Source organism: Ornithorhynchus anatinus, chromosome X5, assembly GCF_004115215.2.
Source record: "Ornithorhynchus anatinus isolate Pmale09 chromosome X5, mOrnAna1.pri.v4, whole genome shotgun sequence".
NCBI lineage: Eukaryota > Metazoa > Chordata > Mammalia > Monotremata > Ornithorhynchidae > Ornithorhynchus > Ornithorhynchus anatinus.
Genome location: NC_041753.1, coordinates 44,523,271 through 44,535,664, shown reverse-complemented (window position 1 = coordinate 44,535,664; position 12,394 = coordinate 44,523,271). Strand labels below are relative to the sequence as shown.

The 12,394-nt window shown below is 41.0% G+C and overlaps 1 protein-coding gene across 1 annotated transcript in view; it reads left to right on the top strand.

Annotated features, from left to right (window-relative positions):
• Positions 1 to 12,394, top strand: part of CCDC171 (coiled-coil domain containing 171) — a 141,231-nt gene that overhangs the window by 107,691 nt on the left and 21,146 nt on the right. The gene's annotated exons all lie outside the window — the stretch shown is intronic.

Below are 12,394 nucleotides of genomic sequence, written 5' to 3'. Positions count from 1 at the left end.
CAAACACAAAGCAGTTTCATATATAAGGAGTTCATGAACACATCATGTTCAATTATTTTCTGAATCAAAGCCTTCATATCCTGCAGTTCTTATTTCACTGAAAACACACATGCGCGTGCGCGCACACACACACACACACACACACACATGCATCCCAAAGACTTTTTCTCTGTTAACCAGATCTTGAAATTAATATAGGTTAATGAATATTTAATACCCAGGCATTGAGATAAATTGGACTTTATCTCTATTCATTTCCATGTTGAAAGTGGCTAGTATTACTTTATTATGACTAAAACCATTTTCCTACTTTATAAAGATTTTGGCAGTTGGTGTGCTTTTAAAGTAATATTAATCTACATGTAGTTCAAAGGTGAAATTTAGAGATACCAAAAGGACCTTTTTAAAGTTGTTGTGCTTGTGAAGATTTAGAGAGCTAAAGTCAGTTGCCTCACACACATCATATATCTTCTTATTCATTTGGTTTTTGATCGGATATGGAATCACTTTACTAGCTTGCCAAAATAATTTTGAAAGCTCCTATTGCCCTTTGTAAATGGTAGTTGATTATATACAGTTTAACTTTTGTTGTAAAATGATGGTATTGTTGCCATTTATTATAGTAGCAACAGATCCCTGTTCTCCATGCTTTCTTTTATAAATGTGCAGGGACCATTCATTCATTCAACTGTATTTATTGAGTGCTTACTCTGTGCACAGCTCTGTACTAAATGCTTGGAAAGTACAATTCAGCAACAAAGAGAGACAATCCCTGCCACAACGGGATCAGTCTAGAAGGGAGGAGACAGGCATCAAAACAAGTAAACAAGCAGACCAAGTTGAATGTGATCACTGCATTGGTGACCACATGTTTTTCCAGCAACCTCAACGTATTTGATGGACAGTGCATGTGTTTATTGTAACCCCTGCTAGACTGTAAGCCTCTTGAGATGATGGATCATGTCTACCCACTCTATGTACAATACAGCGCTCTGCACACAGTAAGCACATAATAATACCACTGATGGATTGATCAATTTCCTAATAGCCATGCCAGAAAATTCCAAATCTACTATAGGATGGAGGGCAAGAACTAATTAACGGAAATAACAAAAATCAAATACCATCAGTGGTATATTTCAAGTGCTTGCTGTGTGCAGAGCACTGTATTGAGAGCTTGGGAAAGTACAATACAAGAGAATTGGAACAGAGTTGGTAGACATGCTTAAACCATCATTGCCTTAATTTATGCTGTGTTTAAAATTTAATTTTAGGTCTGTAAGTAATTGCCCTTCTAAGAGCACTAACTTTATTCAAGAAAAAATGGTGGCATAAAAAAAACTGCATGTGCAGAGGTATTTTAAATAAAGAAATGATTCTACATTTCTAGATTCCAGTAAATTGGCAAGAAATTAAGGAAAAAGCAGGGTTTTAGATTCTTGAAAATTTACCATCAATTTTCTTAAGGAATCCTCACAACATCTTTTTTTAATGGTGTGTAAATCATTTTTAATAAGTGACCCTTTATCCTCTCTTCCACTCCCCTATTCCTTCTCCCCCATCCCCTTCCTAATACAGTATTCTGACTTTTTTTGATCCTTGTTGCTAAAGATCAGTTTTGCAGGACATACAGGTGTTAGCACAGCTGGCTTGCTGATGACAACTCTGTCCATATAGCTGTCTTGTGTGTCATCATTCATATTGTTCAGTGTCATTCTGACCTAGCCAAGCTAAAAATGGTACTCCAGCTCAAGAGGGATTTAAAAACCTTGACAAACTAAAGATAAGACATTGCGGAATGTCATATACATGTGCTTAACTGATTCAGTTTAGAAACTCTACTGTCTTCCTCCTTGGGAAATTTGAATGATTTAAAGAGTTTTCCTTAAGAAAGAAGACCTTGTTGTGGGGGACTAATTAATGCAATATTTTATGCATGATCTATTCTTTTCTTGGTTGGGGATTTTCCCATCTCAAGGTCACTGAAGCATGTTCTTAAGGGAGGTACTGTAGTGTATACCTGCAAATGCAAGTCTTCAGAACCATTGCTTTGTGAGTTGTAAATATAGTATGAGGTGTTAATTTAAGATAACTCAAATCATCTTTAGAGTAGGTGTTTATGTGAGCCACAGAGTGTGTAAAAATGCATATAAGCAGAAATCATGTTTGAGACCCATTTGCCTTGATATGCACATGCATCTCCATTTAAGTGCACCCCCTTATATTAGTAGGGGGATGGGCAGAACCATATGAGGCTGGACTGAGGTAAGCACTATTCCTGACTACCAACCAGACCATTTTAAAAGTAAGTGGCCAGAAGGAATGACTCGGATAGTAAAAAGTGGAATTAGCTAGGGTCTACCACTCTTAATGGGGAGAATGAGGAGGGAACCGGGCTAAGGGAAAGGATAGGGCCTTAATAGTGATTCTGGGACTACCTTCCCATTTGCACATGGGTTCTAACATCCCTGTAGAGCTATGTCATTTATAGTGCGTAGAGACACTATATAACTCCCTCAAGATGCTTATGGTGGAATCCCCCTTCCACCCTCCCGCCCCCATCCTCTTGCACTTTATTAGGATTGGGAGGGCAGGCAAAAAAGGGCAAAAGAGGAAAAATAAAAAAAAGAAAGAGGAATAAAAGGAAGGAGATGGAGAAGGAAGGGAGGGAGGAAAAGAGAGAGCATGAGCCTGGGTTTTAATCCTGACTCTGCTGCTTTCCTGCTGTGTGACCTTGGGTCAGTCACTCAGCTTCTCTAGGCCTCAGTTTCCTCCTCTTTAAAATGGGGCTTCAATAGCTGTTCTCCCTCTTACTTAGATTGTGAGCCCTAACTGGGACAGGGATTATGATTAACTTGTACCTACCCCAGTGCTTAGAACAGTGTTTGACAGTAAGCACTTGATAAATACAATTATTATTATTATTATCATTATTACATTTATTGTATTATTATTATTGTTGTTGTGAGGAAAACATAACTAAATGTGGAGACTAAGCAATATCATAAGTATATTTCCATCATGTACAAAGATGCCTTCCTCATGCCGATACCTGTCTTGGGCAAAGATCAAATAAATACCCTAATTTCTGAAGAGTGTAGTTTTAGCAAATCTATATTTATATATTATAGAAATTAAAATTGGATTAGTGATCATAAAGTCCTAAAATCTTTCCATGCCTCCATATCTATGCTAGTGCCTTATACATATTTCTTAGCACTCCATCAAATTTTAACAGTGAATTTTATTCTTAGAGTACACATAACTAAACAACAGATGACAGTTCTGTTGTGCTGAGGTGTTTTCTGCTTGTGGTGCCTGGAGAAGGTTTCATTTTTGCATTTTAGTGTCTCGATTCTCTAGAAACGTCTACTTGAAAAGAACTCTGGGCATACCGGGTTTGCTGTTGTTTGCTGCTGTTGACTCAACATTCAGCTATATTGCCACAGAGACTGAAATTGCACTTATTCCTTCCTTAAAGTATTTCCTCTGTCCCCCTTGCTTTTGTTCTCCACATTTTAGCAAACAATACCATGGCTGTTTAGGTATTCTATTTTTCACCTATCTCCATTCATCTTACAAATGAAGCATGCTGAATATAATAGAAACACATTGTTCCAGGATTTTGTTTGAGATCCTGTCTTGCCAGTTGATGTTGAGTAGATTGAAAATTTGAAGGAAGGAAAAGCATGTTTTGCTTCTGTCGTACCCTCCCATGTGCTTAGCATAGTGTTGTGCGCTCAGTAAGGCTGCACTGATGGAACTTCTTAGGAAGCTGGATGTGGCAACTATTTAGAATAATGGGCAGCACTACAGCTACGTGAATATTCAGTCTGATGTAAAATTCAATGTCTTTTTGCCACCATACTCTGACAGTTGCCCAAAGTACATGCTAGCTACCTTTAGCTTTCTACTTCTTTGTTATTGTACTTTTCAGCATTGTGCTGGCCTAAATAGCAAAATTCTGTGATGTGATATCATTGGCATCATGGAACTTAATACTCTTTGGTTAAGTGTAGAGTTTGTCTGGGGTAGACTGGAGTATTTTGTTGCTGTCAGTCTATAGCACTGGGCCAGTTCTGCAAAATTGTTCCCAATCATCCATGTGCCTTGGTGTATATATATGCCTTTAAGGCACAATCATCTGTATTTAGCAACTGTTGTGATGATTTGGGCACTATCTTGAGGGTTTTCTTGGCTAAAACACCTCAAGAATTCCACCAATGTCTGTGCAAAATCTGTCTGCAGCTGGCACAGATCAGAACTTTCCCCAACCGTAGACCCACTGAAGTATTTGTAATTGCAAGAACTTTATAGCCTTGCATAAAAATAACTTAAAGTCTTAATAACTTTAAGCCTTGCCTTAAAAAATAACTGTATATAGCCTATATACAGTTCTAGCACCTGAGAATGCCACCATCCTGTGACTTGGAATTTCACCCCTCTCGAAATGGTACAGGAATTGGTTAGGGCCCTATGACTGGGAATATAGCTGCTTTCTGAGGGTTTTTCTGCCCCCTCCTTCAATTTGTAAGTATATCAATTAATCACTATGGCTGAGCACTGTACTCAGTGCTTGGGAGAGTACAGTAAATGTAGGAGACTTGATCCCTGCCCTTGAGGAGTGTACAGTCTAGCAGAGGAGACAGATGCTAAAATAAATTAAAGGAAAGGGAGTTTAAAGATATCTACAAAATTGCTACTGGTGGAGTACCATTCTTTCTCTGATAATTCAGAATTCCTCCTCAGCAGTTCCTGGACTTGACATCTCAGAAACAAGGCCCATCCACAGTTTTCAACAGGTAACTCCATCATCATTATCATCAGCATATATACAAAATGCTACTGATTGAGAAATAGAACTCATGCAATTGGTACAGACAAACCCTACTCCTTCAACAGCTGCCTCTATCTTTTGTAGAGTGGAGAAATTTCAAATGGTCACTGTGCATGTTTGGCATCAGAGGGGGCATGGGAAGTTGGGTTGTAGGAAATGCAGGCCAATGTCAGCATTGCCCCTCCCCTTTTGATGTTGTACATGTGTAGTGTCTATTTAGGGAAGGTCTATTTTGGGTGTTACCTTCAGAAAAGTCCCAAGTGGCAACCATGTTGGCAGTGTCAGGAAGTGCTCAGTGGCCAGCTGAAGTGGCATTGCCTTGCCTAGGGCATCTCTAGGGTGCAGCAGGAGCCTTCTGTTAGCCCAGAGCCCAAAGCTTCAGCCCTTAAAGTTAATCCAACCCTCTGTGGGAGCCTTGAGTAGCATGCTGGGTGGGCAGTGCCTCTCCTATCCATCAGGTATCAGCACGCCTAATGGTGAGGTCTTCCCCCTTCTGAGTGATGTGGAGCAGAAGTTGGATTTATCATCCAACAGGCCTTGCCTTAGGCCTTCCAGATTCTCCCAGAGGCATAAGCAATCAACTGATTACCTAAACCTACCTCGAAAGCCAAGATCCCAACCCTGAGAAATACCGACAAATAGAAACAAAAATCTATAAGAATCTGAACAGATTGATTTCAGGAGTACCAAACTCCAAAAAGCCGATCATTAGGAAGGATTTAAACACATATGTAGGATGTGATGCCAAATCTATATCCTATGGAAATGGAAAACTAAATAGCTATAGTCTACTCCTGCTCAGCATGTTTGCCAACACCAGCTTATAATGATCAAAACCATATTCCACCTTCTATCAAGTTAAGGAAAATACGTGAGAGTTGGCAGGATGCCAAAGCAGAAGAGATCCAAAATTCTACGCAGACTGCCATGAAACCGAAAACTTCTACACATCTTTAAAGATGTTATTTGGGCTGGTACATACCATCACAGTATCTCTGAAGACTGCAGATGGCTCCAGCCTCATCACAGGCTAGTAAGGAATACTGAAGAGATGATAACAATATTTCAGTGTTCTCTACAACACACCTTCTTCTATTAGAAATGAATCCTTGCAAATATAGAAAACTTTCCAACAGGAAAAGACAGGGCACTTGTTCTACTGGTTGAGGCAGTCATCAGAGCAGTTAGAGCTGTGGGCCTGCTGACATGCTGGCTGAGATCTACAAGCATGGAAGAGAAGCAGTGTGGCTCAGTGGAAAGAGCACGGGCTTTGGAGTCAGAGGTCATGAGTTCGAATCCCAGCTCTGCCACTTGCCAGCTGTGTGACTGTGGGCAAGTCACTTAACTTCTCTGTGCCTCAGTTACCTCATCTGTAAAATGGGAATTAAGACTGTGAGCCCCATGTGGGACATCCTGATTCCCCTGTGTCTACCCCAGCGCTTAGAACAGTGCTCGGCACATAGTAAGCGCTTAAAAAAATACCAACATTATTATTATATCCTGCTTAAGCCCATACGTGAGCTCTTCCTCAACATGTAGATACGTGAGGAGATGCCACAAGATCTCAAAGATGTCACCATCATCACCATCTTCAAGAAAAGTGATCGACCAGATTGTGGCAATTATTGAAGCATCTCATTATTCATCATTGCTGGCAAGATCCGAGCAAGAGCATTCCTGTATTGGCTACTGCAGGATAGTGTCTTCCAAATGCTCCTGGAATCCCACTGTGCCCTTTAGATTACAGTATAGAGCACAGTGGAAATGATCTTTACAGTACATTAGATCCAGGAATTATGTAAGGAGAGCAGCTCCAAGATTTTTATACCATCTTCATAGACCTTATGAAAGTATTTGGCACCATCAGTAGATCTGGAGTCTAGGAACTACTAATTAAATTGGGCTGCCCTGCAAAGTTCATTTGACTCTAGACTGTAACCTCGTCCTCTAGACTATAAGCAGGGAACGTGTCTACAACTCTGTTACGTTGTACTCTCCAAAGCGCTTTGTGTGGGGTTCAGCACATAGTAAGCACTCAATAAATACAATTGATAGATTGATTTATTCTAAGACTACTTCATGATTGCATGTCTGTCAGCATTAGATCTGGGGGTGCCCTGACCGATTCGTTGTCAGCAATGGAGTAAAGCAGGAACGAATAGTTATTGTACTGTCATGCTGGAAGATGCAACAAGAGGCCTGTATTCAAGTGTTAGAATATGCTTATGTTTCTCTAGGAAACACTTCCACTCAGCAGTCAGAACATCACTCAAAGTCCTGGAGGCCATCATCCAAAAACTGTTCTAAGCAAATAACCGTGTCTTGGGGCACACACTCAGGAATCAAACAATGGTATTTATTAGGTGCTTACTGTATACAGAGCACTATACTAAGCACTTGGGAGAGTACAATACAGTAGTGTTGGTAGACATGATCTCTGCCCGAAAAGGAGCTTATCGTGTAGACAGGGAGTCAGACATTAAAATAAATGACAGATAGGGGAATGGCAGAGCATAACAGGGCTGGGGTGGAAATCAAGTGCTTAAGAAATGCATAGGTGACTGCACTATGGACTGTGCAACTCTATGTACCACTTGAAGTGCATAGGTGTCTCAAATGCTTAGATGAATCAGAAAGGAGGGCAGATAGGGAAAGCGGAGGCTTAGGAAAGTCCTCTTGGAGGAGATTTGATTTGGGGGGGGGTTCTTAAGGTGGGGAGAGTGACAGACTGTCAAATGTGAAGGGGGAGGGAGTTCCAGGCCTAAGAGAGGATGTGGGCAAGGGGTAGGTGGTGAGGCAGTCGTGATCAAAGTACAGTGAATAGATTGTCAGCTGGGTGACTGTGGGCAAGTCACTTCACTTCTTTGTGCCTCGGTTTCCTCATCCGTAAAATGGGGATGAAGACTGTGAGCCCCACGTGGGACAACCTGATTCCCCTGTGTCTCCCCCAGCGCTTAGAACAGTGCTCTGCACATAGTAAGCGCTTAACAAATACCAACATTATTATTATTATTATTATTATTATTGGCATTAGGGGAGTGAAGTATGTAAGGTGGGTTGTAGTAAAGATAGGTGAGGTGAGGTAAGGGGGGAGAGTGGCGTTACTGATCAATAATAGACAAGGAAGTAAGTGTTTAGTACCATACTCTGCATGTATTAATCACTCAGTAAATATCAGCAAATTGAATCAAGAAGGCCAGTACATCCTTTGAGATACTGTCACACAAGATGTGGCAACAGTGTGGTATGAGGCCACAGACCCAAATAAAGGTCCAAAGAGATCATGTGCTGCCCTACCTTCTTTGTAGAGATGGCAACAGCACAGTTTTCTAAAAGACTAGTTAAACTACTGAAGCAATGAGAGGGTACATGAGTTCAAGGTGTGATGACAGAAAACCTGCTCAGAACAAAGGAGTATGAGAAGGAAACCGGGAAATGAGAGAAGGGAGCAGGGAAGGAATTGATCTATCAACATTAATTGGACATTACTTTGGAGATGTGGTTTAGCAATCCTGGGGTATGCCAGCAATTAATGCAGGATGTAACCTTGGTCGGTATGTACTGTGGAGTGACTGTAAATCTGGGGTATGCCTGTACTAAATATATTTGGCTGTCCAGAGAGTGAGTTAGGATAACTGTTAATCAATTACATGATGCCAAGTAGTGTGCTAAATGCTGGGTCAAGTATAAAATAATCAGATTAGACACAGTCCCTGAACCACTTGGGGCCAAGAGATAGGGAGAGGAGGATTCTTATTTCTATCTGTCATTTATTTTAATATCTTTCTTTCCCACAAGTTTGAAAGCTCTCTGAGGGCAGGGATCATTTCTACCTACTCTATAGTATTCTCTCAAGTGCACACAGTAAGCACTAAATAAATATCATTAATTGATCATTCCCATTTTACAGTGAGGAAACTGAGGCAAAGGGAGGTTGTGTGATTTCTTCAAGGTTTCTCAAGCAGGCCAGGACCAGAGCTGGTATAAGAACTGGATCTCCTGACTCCCAGCCCCATGGTCTTTCTATTAGACCATGAGGCTCATCAAGACACTAAGTTCATTAAAAGGCTGTGGCTGACCTGATTATCCTTAACAAATATTATTATTATTATTATTATTATTATTATTATTGTGAGATTCTTATGAGACAGGGACTAGGTCTGATTTCAGCTCTTGGCACAGTGCTCTGCACATAGTAAGTGCTCACTAAATACCATTGTTAATGATAGAGCTAAAAAAAGAAATCACAGCTAACTTCACAATAGCCTGCAGTCAAATAAAAAAGTTGAAGGTATCCTGAGTGATCTTCATACCTAATGGTTATGAGTACCCACAGTAAAGTTGTGCATCAGGTCAGAAAATTAGTATTAGGATGTGGATTTGGATCAGGTGAGGGTAGGTCCATGGTCCATTCTGGGTCCTTTTTCCCCTCCCTCCTACCCTCTCTGTCTTGGCCCTGGCCCAGTCCCAGCCCACACTACTCTGTCCTGAGGAGATGATCGTAAGGTGGGTAGACAGCGTCTTATGAACCAGGAGATGCAATAGGTATCCTGCCCCCACCCCCCGAAGTAGAGATCTGTCATATCCAGGGTTTGGGATGGGAAAATTGTGGATATCTGCAGTCCAGTTTTTGGTCAGGCTAGGTAAGTAGATGTTTTTTGTAGGTATGGAGTGGTGGAGCATTAATTGGGTACAGTAGTACCTGTGTTCATCTCTAGCTACATGGTTTGACCCATTTCCCATTCCCAAGGAATAAAGCAAATCTAGTCCTGGGCAATCTTATCTAGGTTGGAGTATGGAAAAAGGCACCTGAAACCTGGTGTCATAAAACACTTCTGATTTTCCAGGAAACTATTTGAATATAAGATATCAGCACCATCAAATGTGTGAGTTATGCAGGTGTTGCTGAATGTGGTGATTATTGTCAACCAAAGACATATAGATGATTCTGAACTTCCTTGCAAAGTCGTTGATCAATGATATTTCTTTAAAGACTGAAGTTATGTATCAATCAGCATCACAGTCAACCTATCCCAAGTATTTATTGAGTGATTACTTTGTACAGAAATCTGCATGAAGTAAGTGCTTTGGAAAGTACAATAGAGATTAGAAGACCTGATCCGTGCCCTCAAGGACCTTACAATTTAATGGATACTCTATACATAACCAAATAATTTCCTTGGCAACCTAGAACTTGATGTTGTCATTGAATTTTGCTGTCTAAACAGTACTCTCTCCATCATAGATAGGCAAAAATGTAGAAAGCAAAATCAAGAAGGCCAGCATCTCCTTGGGAGATTGTGATTGAATGTGGTGACGACTGGTGGTGATGCTTCATACCAAACCAAAGGCCTTCAAAGCTCTAGTAGTACCCCATCTTGTTTGTGACTGGGAGACCTGGACCTACTACTTATCTACCTACCTTCCAACCTTCCACCACATGATTCTGAGCCGTCTCAGCATGGGGACTCTGGAGTTTGCAAAGGGTCAGCAGAGCCCCACCTCGCAAAGGAGTGGAGGATGAGCAGAAGCCTACCTTCCCAGCTGCTAGGATGGTGGCCCAGATCTGACTGTTTGGACAGGGGCCCGTTCCACATGGAGCAGTGATGAGTCAGAAGATAAGTTCCTCCAGCCTACAGGGAACTGTTTTGGATGACTGTAGGTGAAGTTTGGATGACTATTTTCTGTGTCACTTCTCCTTACACATGGTGACCACACTGTGGCCAGGGTCCACATCCTAAGTAGTTTGCTTGCACTTCCTAGTGCTTAATATATTGATTAGCTCATCCTAAGCACTTAAATTGTGCATTTGATTGATTAATAGGAAGCACCTCTATCTTGAACAGTTTCACTACCATCCCTTATCTGAAATCACTAGATAAGCTAGCCCCTTGTGGTCAGGGAATGTGTTTTGTGTTTCTGTAGAATTTACCCAACACAGAGTATAGTGTGTTAGACCTGATAGCTGCTCAGTAAATACAATTCCTGCCATTGTTACCAACAGTGAAGTCCCAGAGCTCAATCCCATCAGCTGAGTTGAGGCATACTGTTCATTGCAACATAACTTTGCTGGGTGGAACATGTTAGAACCTATAAGCTGCTGTCTGGTGAAATGTAAGAGGGCATATGCAAACAGGGAGGGCAGAACAAGTCTATTAAAAATATAATGAAATATGCTCCCCACTCTGTGCCACAGCACTTAGGACTGTAATTTATTTATGTATATTAATGTCTATCTCCTCCTCTAGACCCCAAGCTCCTTATGGGCAGAGGATGTGCCCACCAACTCTGTTATATTGTACTCTCCCAAGTGCTTAATATAGTGCTCTGCACAGAGTAAGTGCTCAATAAATGCCACTGATTGATTGTGGCATAGCAACTAACTGTCGGTAAACAACTTCACAGGCAAACTAGCCTGGTGTGAGGGAGAAGGGTGGCCATCCTTGTGTAATAACAGGATTCCAAGAGGCAGATTTAAATAGAGCAACAGGTATGGCAACTGGAAAACATAACTTGGCAACGCATATTCATTGTGCACACTGTGTGGAATGGAATATTAGCTGCACATGCATCTTATCAGCTGTGCCTCCATGCAAGAATAAAATCCCACCATTCTCTTCCGATATGAAGGACACATCTCCATACACACCTAAAGGCAAACATATACGTCAGTTTCCATTTCTGTCACTACCTGTTGGTCTATGGTCTCTCCCCGGTTGTCAAACTTTCCACAGATACCTAAGCATCCCTCCACACTGATGTAAAACTTATGGGCAGATATCCCTCTCCTCTGTGCTGGAGCATAATCCATGCTGTGTAATGCTATATATAGATGTGTTTGGGGATGGCCCTGTGGTGGAGGAAATGAAGGTGTTTTCCAAGGATTCCTAGGTGTACTCTCCCCCAGCTTTTCCACTCCTGAATGGGCCTAATCAATTAATGAATGAATCAGATTTATTGCACACTTACTGTGTGCAGAGCACTGTATTAAGTGCTTGGGAGAGTACAGTATAACAGAATTTGTAGACTCGGTCCCTGCCCACAATGATCTGACAGCCTAAAGGAAGAGGCAGACATTAATATTAAAAAAATTAAATAATTCATCCATAAATATTTCTTATGAGGAAACCAGGGCACTTGATTACTGTTTGGGACTGCAGAGTAAAGAGTATAAGAGTGGTTGAGCAATTTTCTGGCCATAAACTGAGTTTAGGCCTAAATGGGAGAATATGGGAATATAACAGAAAGAATGTCTTTGCCCCTCTGCAGTTCTGGGGGAGGAGAGAAGGGAAATTTTCCCTTATTCCAACCTCTTACTTCATTTCTTTCAGTGCTTTATAATGTGTGAGCATTTCCAGTTACTTCTCTTTCCAGTTTCTTTTCAAATCCCCCTTCCATTAAGTTCTTTGAATATCATTTGGAGGATATGTCTTTAATTTTCACTCTATTTTAAAAACAAAAACAAAATAAACTTTAGTCTTCATAATAGATATTTAGGTGTTACTCTCATAGCTTGAAGTATAACTCTCTGTCAGGAACCAGTTTTACCACCCTCAA